The sequence below is a fragment of the Carcharodon carcharias genome, chromosome 4 (assembly GCF_017639515.1).
Source record: "Carcharodon carcharias isolate sCarCar2 chromosome 4, sCarCar2.pri, whole genome shotgun sequence".
Taxonomy (NCBI): Eukaryota; Metazoa; Chordata; class Chondrichthyes; order Lamniformes; family Lamnidae; genus Carcharodon; species Carcharodon carcharias.
This window is the reverse complement of record NC_054470.1, coordinates 12,616,543-12,625,040: the sequence shown is the minus strand read 5'-3', so window position 1 is coordinate 12,625,040 and position 8,498 is coordinate 12,616,543. Positions and strand designations below refer to the sequence as shown.

The 8,498-nt window shown below is 46.7% G+C and overlaps 1 pseudogene; it reads left to right on the top strand.

Annotated features, from left to right (window-relative positions):
* The first annotated feature begins 4,978 nt into the window (after window positions 1–4,978).
* LOC121277536 lies at window positions 4,979–5,138 on the top strand (annotated as a pseudogene).
* The last annotated feature ends 3,360 nt before the right edge of the window (window positions 5,139–8,498 follow it).

The window sequence follows — 8,498 nt, the reverse complement described above, 5'->3', positions numbered from 1 at the left end:
GTGGTTGCCTGCAAGGCGTTCCCCACCATCCCACCAGCCCCCCACCCACCACTCAGCACCGCACAACCCCTGCTGCTGGTAGAATAACCAGCAGTGACAGATTTATGCTCTTAATTGGTCCTTAGGTGACCACTTAAGAGTTTCAAATGGGCAGGAAGGCTGTCGTCAACCCTTTCTGCCTGGACTTAATGGGGGGAGAGGGAGAGTCGGTACAGTTTCCAACCCACACCTCCCCGGCTGATTAAAAATGCTCCTGCTTCTCAGCCCACCTCCAGGAGGAGCATTAAATTCCACCCATAGATTTACCTGCGTTCCCTTGAGCATTCTTCTTTTCTTAATGTAATTATAATGTCTTTTACTGTTAACTTTGTTATACCTTAGAGCTTAGAATCATAAATAGAGAATGGCTGCAGCACAGAAGGTGGTTATTGGGCCTGTCACATCCATGCCAGCTCTCTGCAAGAACAAGTCACACCACAATGACCTCATTATCTTCATCAATACTCTCTGTTACCTCATCTAAAAACATAATCAGATTGGAAAAACACAATCTTCCCCTAACAAGTCCAAGCTGGCTTTCCTTCATTAATCCACATTTGCCTAAATAACTTTTGGCTGGATTATCATTCCTAAATCTTTCCATCATTGAGGTTAAACTGACTGGCCTGTAGTTGCTGAATTTAACCTCACACAAGGGTCTAAGATTTATAACTCTCTAGTTGTCTGGCACCACCCAGGGCAGAATCTTGTTGTGGTGTCGGGGTTATATTTGGCAGCAGATTCATCCTTGGTGAAGACTGTTGCAAAATATGCATTTAGTACCTCAGCCATGCCCTTTGCTTCCATGATCATTTAGCCTGGTTTTGTGATGTTGATCAAGGGATAAATATTGACCTAGGCACGAGGGATACCATTCCATCTCACCTTCAATGCCATGGTTTCTTTTAAATCTACCTGAGAGGGCAGGCACTGGCTTGGTTTAACATCTCACCTGAAACTACAGTACTCCCTCAGCACTGCAGCATCAACCTTAATTTTTGTGCTCAAGTACTAGAGTGGGACTTGGACCTTTTAACTCAGAGGCAAGCGTGCTACCAACTGAGCCACAGGTGACACCCCTGATGCAGTGCTTTACGCTTCTTGGTGATAATGGGTGCTTAACTACAAAACATAACTTCATACCTTCTACCAAAATGTTGATGGTAGATTGGTGGAAACCAAAAAGAAATGAAATAAACAGACAGGGTTTGCACCAATAATCTATGCTTCACCTATCATTTTATCTAGGTCCTCAGGTAATAGTTTTGGCAAAAAGCACCCCCCCAACCCCCATTGGGGGGGGGGGGGGGGGGGGGGGCGGTGGGGTGCGGTGGTACCAAGCCATCAGGAGAATCCCCCCTGCTGCTACAATCTTTTCAGTGTCCAATCTGCCCTATAACAGGCTCTTACCATTTGTTTAATCATGAAAGGAGTAGACACTTTAAGGGTAGGGATGCCTTTTTGCCAAAACTCCTCAATTAAAGACCTAGATTTAGCAATAAATAATGGATACGTGCAAGACACAGCATTGTATTTGGATGTCTCGAACTTCAAGGTGTTTGCATATGTAACTTTACATTATGTTGAAGAGAGATGTCCCTTGCACCATTTCTCACAGGTACTTCATCACAGGAGCATTGTAGCTGAACTCACTTCTGCCCTTATAAGTTATCTACACATGTGCATTTCCAGGAGGGATTTCTGGATAATGATAAATAATAAAAATCACAGTTCATTTCCTTCTCCCTAATCCAATAGGTTGATGTAAATTGTATACCTCTGTTGAGATGAACTAATTTAATACATATTGCAGATCAGATCTGGAACTTTTCTGGAGGGAAGATTTCCCATGTGCATCAGGTATTGCAACATTTTAAATACCTTAATGATTTTGCTACATGCAGCACACGAAGGAAATATGTCCTGGTCTATATGAATCATCTATCAGGGGAATTGTGTTTCTCACAGAGGTATACCTCATAAATAAATTAAACAGCATGATCTGTCCAGTACAGCTTCAAATAATCCAGAGAACGCTTCCTATGTCACTTTCATCCTGGACAGTTTAAGAAACGCTACTCTCTATTTGTTTTGCTAAAAAAATGCCTTATTTGGTTCCACTGCAAGGCAATTGAATTTAATAAAATGCAAGTTATTTAATTAATTTTTGAAGTGCTACCCTCAACAGTGTGGTACAATGACTGCTTCCTTGCTGACAGGAGACATGTCGTACTCAACAATAATGATTTGAGCACTGAATTCCTCCAAACGTGCAATGTTATTTGGAGATAAATAAATCATTCCACAATTGTGAAACCATTATATTACAGGTCCATTTCTTCAAATTATGATTTTTACAACACATTATGCTTGTGGTGCCATAAATTTGATACCAGAATCAGAGGATAGAAATGATGAATCCTGTTCTTAATGCAAAAAAATACAAAAGGCCAAGGACCATAATGCAGGGGCAAAAAGCCTGGCACAGTCCCCAAATCTGCCAACCCTGAAATTATATGCAGCTTCAACATGGAAGGGCTGATTTCATGACCCAGTATTCCCATTAGGGACCACTCCAAAGGAATCTGCAGCCTAAATATCAGACAAAATGGGGGCCAAAGGAAGACCAATCGTAATGTAGGTCCCTTGCACAAAGCCCCTTTGTGCCATAGCCTAGTTTCAGTGGCACTGAATAGAAGAAGGCTTGCCAGAGGGATCATCTGCCAGCAAAACCTGGCGTTAAACCAAAGAGATTTCCATTCTGTGGCCAGATTCAATTAATCAAAAGAGTCTAAAATGAGTGTTTGGACCTGTATTTGCCTAGACTGTGAGCGGAACACTTGTTTCAAGTTTCTGAGTTGACTCAAGGGCACCGTAGCCAAGGTGATGTCCGACTCACTTTCAATGAAAAAACTTGCAGATTAGGGACTTAATCCATGCTTGAGAAAGAAACCATGAGGCGAAGTGGGGTCTAATTTTTCCCCACCTACTCACTTCTTTTCATGGTAAGGCCGAGGAATGGATAAATAGTGACATAGGGCAGAATCGTCCCAGATTTGTGCTAAGTGAGGGAGTGGGCGTGAAAAAAGTAATTTTACCCATCGGCCGCCATGGCAGGTTTTCGCGCTGTATCATCTCATTCCCGACGCGTCCTGCCTCATTAACAGTGCATTCAAGGGGAACACTCCGGATCACTGCTGAGGGGCCCTCTTAATCGCCTGCCTGGCCACCAGCTCAGACCTTCAATAATCTAAAGGGCGTCCCAGCACGGAGCTAGCGGTCTCTACGGGAGCAAAAGCTGCCGCAAAGGTCATGGCTGTCAAAGGAAGGAATCAGGCTACTCTCAAATTTAATGATACCACACTCAGGCTCCTATTGGGCGCACTGGAGGCCCACCATGAAGTTCTCTAACCCCAGTTCAGACAAAGGCCAGCAAGCAAGGTCACCAATCCAGCATGGGAGGGGGTGGCAGCAGTGGTCAGTGCCAACACCCTGCAAAAGAGGACAGCCACCAGTGTCAATAGAGGATGAATGATCTCCTCCGTTCTGCCAGGGTAAGTCACTCTTTTCATCACTCTCACCTCACACACTCACAAACCCATCACACATCCACAGGGCTCTCACTCACTGCCTGTTCAATCGACCTCACCATTCTCCCACTCACACACACCTTCATCTGCCCTGCAGATCATGCCCTCATCTCATTCATGCCGCCACTCATCATCCACACATGCCAGGCATCCTACTCATCTGGCCTGGCAGGCATCCTGCTTACATTCTCTCCATCTGTCTTCATGCAGCACAAGCTGGCACACAACAAAAGGGAGAGATTGCAGACTGGTGGAGGAATGGCCAATATCAAGGTCCTCTGAGACACTGAAAATAGAGTCATCCAGCTGGCTAGCGATGATCTGGGCCATTCCTGTGCTGACGGTGAGCTCAGTGGTGCTCAATCAAGTGAGGATCCAGCAGGGCAACATCCATCAGACAACCACGCAGTGAGTGAGTTCCCCTGTTCTGCAGTCCCTGCCATACACCAATTATCTGTCCTTGCTTTTGCAGGTATATCTGGGAAACTGCCAAGGAAGGCCACAAGCCAGGATCTCAGTTCAAGTCCGAAAGAAAGAAAATCTGATGACACTCTAATTGAAGACCCGTCGCAGCACTCACCCACAACCTCCACCCGTGCAGGGACACACACCTCGGTGGGACCTATTTCTAGAGCAGCCTCAGGGTCAAAATCTGGTGAACACTTTGAACCGTTTGAATCACAGCAAGCAGAGGCAAGGACATACCAGGTTTCCAGTACTCGGAGGACTGCTGGCGGCCAGAAATCTGCTGAGTCCGAGTCAGGTGAGGACCCTCTGGACTCAGTCATACCTCAGTTGCTGGAGCTGCAAAGGCAAGCTCAGGAACATCAGGAAGGGATGTCCGATGCACTCTTCAGCTTGCAAGGCATAATGGAAGATTCCATCTGCCTTCAGTCTGAAGTGATAGCCAATGTACCGTGGTCAACACTGGTCAGATAGTGGCCGACGCTGGGGACGTTGGTCCAGGGCATCGGTCCTGCACTGATGTATGGGCTCAACTCCATCACTGGTGCCATAATTGGTCCCCAATAGGGTCAATGTGAGAGGGATGTGGGGCAGCTTGATCTCACACCAGCTTCTCCTTCTCCTCAAGGAGTCAGCCAGGGGCCCTTGGGCACACATAGGGAGGAGGGCCAGCAACTTGATGCCCCAGGGCATTCCACCCAGGTGACTCTGTGAAAGTCCGGCCGATCCAACTCCCCTCTTCCTGTGACATCCGCAGCTCGAGCTCAACGGACCGAGGAGCGTGCAGCTGGCCCACAGCAGGAGTCAAAAGCAGGCCAGGGCCCTCCAAGTCTTGCCCCTCAAGAGGACACTCACCAAGGTCATCAGAGGCTGGTTGTGGCAGTCAGCAGGCTGCTTACACCTCCATTGTGGATGTCAGGGGAGTAGAATAGCACAATGGTGAGGCGCTTGCGCTTTATCCGTGCGGAATCGATATCCAAGAGATTTCAGAAGCACAATTTTTGTTTCTTGGAGCTGCTGGTGATCATTTGTCTTGGTGCTCCATGAAAAAAAAGACATAGCAGCAGGGTTAGGAAGGTAAAGAAGATGCAGCTGTACAGCCTGGACACAAGTGTTAATCACTTATACATAATGTTTAGTATTGTAGATAAACTCCCAAGAATATCTCCTTGCCTATGGCTCCTTGTTATGATGAGCAGTGTTCATATCACTCAGATGTGAAACCTTGGGTTCCTGCACAAGATAAAGGCAGGTGTCTCAGTCCAGGCCTCTTCCCTGTGCAGTGTGTAACCTTCAGACCAAAGTGATGGTCCAGCTTCACATGCACTGGATACATTAAAGATGCCTGCACCTTGATGGTGCTCATCTTTGCTGCCAGAATGTGGTGGGCAGGCGTAACAGAGTTCCATCATTCTCTCTGTGTGCTTTCAGCACCTTTGAGGTGAAGATCTATGGAGTGTCTACACTGCATGTCAACATCATCCTCCTGGAATCTTGTGACTATTAGGGCCTAGGCTGCGTCTCCATGACATGAGCCTGAGCACTGAGGGTATGTGTGTTGCCATTAGCCACACAGGAGTCAAATGTTCACAGATGCAAGGTGAGGATGTCAGGACTGTCCTCACTGCATCTCGTTATTATCCTCCACCAATCTTGCGGCTATGAGGGCCCCCGAGCGCGCCTGCCTCATTTGGACAATGCAATGGCCTCTTCGCTAGCACCCTCGCCTTCGAGGACCTTATCATTATCATCCTCTTCGCCATCCTCTTCAGTGGAGGATACGTGCAGCTCTTCCATTTACTTCTCAGCCAGGTCCTCTGCCATTGCAGCACCAGGTTGTGGAGCATGCAGCAAGCAATGATGATGCACGATACCCTCTGGGGACTGTATTGCAGTGCTCCACTGGACCTATCGAGGCACCAGAATCTCATTTTCAAAATGCTTAGTTTGTTCCTCGTTATACCATCACTCTGCTGCAGTCTGAGGCCGCCACATCAGTGTCATCAGCCATGTCCTCTGTGGGTAGCCCTTGTTCCCGTGGATCCTGCAGCCTCTCTGGACTTTGGAAGGTACCGGGGATCTGATGCCTGCTAAGGATGTAGAAGTTGTGGGAATTGCGCGCAGACCTGAAGGATGCATTTGTGGTGGTCGCACACCAATTGAACATTCAGTGAGTGGACCCTTGCAGTTGCAATTGTTGACTGCTTGTTGCCATGGAGATCGAAGCACCATGTGAGTGCAGTCGATTGCATCCTGCTCCCGTGAAAAACCCGAGATCTGCGCAAATCCCAGTGCTGTTGGTTCCTGACTTTCCTGATCCCGGTCAAAGTGCACTAAGTTCTGTGCCTTAGTGAAGATGGCATCCGTGACCTCCTGTACACACCTGTGCATGGAGGCTTTCAAAATCCCACACAGGTTACCTGTGGAGCCCTAGAAGGAGCCATTGGCATAAGAATTGAGTGCTGTGTTCACTTTCACGGCCACTGGCAATGAATGCCCTCCTTGTCCCCTTAGCACCCTATCCTTCAGCAGATGCCATTTGTGACCACCCAGTTCCCTAGACATGCGCAGTCTTTGGTAACACTGGTTCTCAGTCATTCGCAGGAATGACAAGTGGCGAGGTGCCTACGAGTGATGGCTCGCTGTGGATCTTCAGCAGGCCCTGCCATCCCTTCATCTTGAGGGAAGTGTTCCTCCCTTTGCGGAGCCAGGTGCCTTTGCTGCTTTCTTCTTCTTCTTCTCTGCTCTCTGTAAGCCATGAGGCACACCACTAAATCACTAAGCTCCATGATCCTGATGTTCTCCTCATGCACGATCAAAGAGAGAGGTGCATGGGTTAGCATATGTGTCCTAAGAATCTAAGAATGTCGCTTGATTAAGTCTGAAGGCCCATTAACGCATGCAGGAGAGTGGTGGCCACCACTCCCATGGCCGTGTGTCGTGCGCTCATTGGCTGTCCAAAATCCCATCCACCTCCGTCTCACTCCACTTCACTGATTGGTGGCAGCTTCAGCCACTGGACATCAATGGGACCAAATGATTCCGCTCATAGTTTATTACAAAAGCATAGAAGTCGAATGGAAGAGGTGGAGCAGCTACTTATTTTATGGATGATTTGATGGCTTTGATGTGGAGAACTTGGGTTCAGTAACAGACTTTGTGCCTCACCCTCAATCCGGAAAAGATAGAAAGATTCACTCTAGGAGACTGTTTTCAGCCACAAAATGAGATATAGGCTTTAGTTAAGACTTAATATTTATTTTGTTGGGGATTAATTAGGAAGATTATAGTGAAAGTAAGTAAAGTGAATCAGCTATTCTTGTACATGATTATTGGATGTTATACAGCTTAGATGGTCATGAAAGCTATAAGGTGGTGGAATACAAGGCTTGTGATTACACCATGATCAGGAAAAGGTGAATAAATATATTAGAGGTCATTCATTAGCTACCTCTGACAATCAAGTTGCATATTTTGCTAAGAAGCAGTATTGTATTATATAATTTTTCTGGTAGTGATACTAGGAATTATTAAAGAAAATATCCTGCTAGCAAAAAATAAGAAAATAATTTAACCACTTATTTTATTTATTATACAATTAGCTAACTGCATCATTTATGTCAGCCTGGCATTTAGATCCTCAATTTCCAATATGACTTTGCTTACTTTGTAAAGTTGCCTGGTAGCCAATGAGCTAGAAAAATAGACTAATTTTGTGCTGTTTGTGGAAAACTGATGGGAGATATATAGGGCAAGATGGCGAGACTGCAGACCTGGGCTGAAACCTTGTGTGGAATCTTCCAATCCGGAGTCTATGTCCAGTGGTGGGAGGGAAAGTTGGCGTGATCCTGTTGGGCGGTGGAACAATTGAACATGCCCAATCTTTTGCTGTTCAGCTAATTGTTTATGCATCAGCGAAGAGCTCGGCGAATCTCATGGCAGGGCGGGCCGGAAGTCACTCACCTTGCCATTCCTTCATGGGGTCAAAGGTACTGGTGCCACATTTAAATGGCACCTGAAAAGCCATTTACTTCCTGCAGGCCAGGAACTCCGCATTACTCCTCCAGAGTCCTTGTGGCCACAGCTCATACTGGAGAAACTGGCAGATATGAGCAACCACATCCTGGGACATACAAGGGCATCTCCAGCATTGTCTTTTGTTCATCTCTAGATAAGAACATCACCTGCAATATACCTATGATTGGGCTAATGTTCGCTTTTGCGTTGTATCTTGTTTGCCAACATCTTGACTTTCTTGAGGACCCACTGCCTATTGTTGCTCAGGCCCTTGCCCCTACTGGTCCTGTGCCAACTCACAAAGGCCCCTCCTTCTCCTCATTTGAATGAGAATCATTACCGAGGCAGGGTTGCCTGCAGTCTTAGTGAACGTGTGAAAGAATTGAA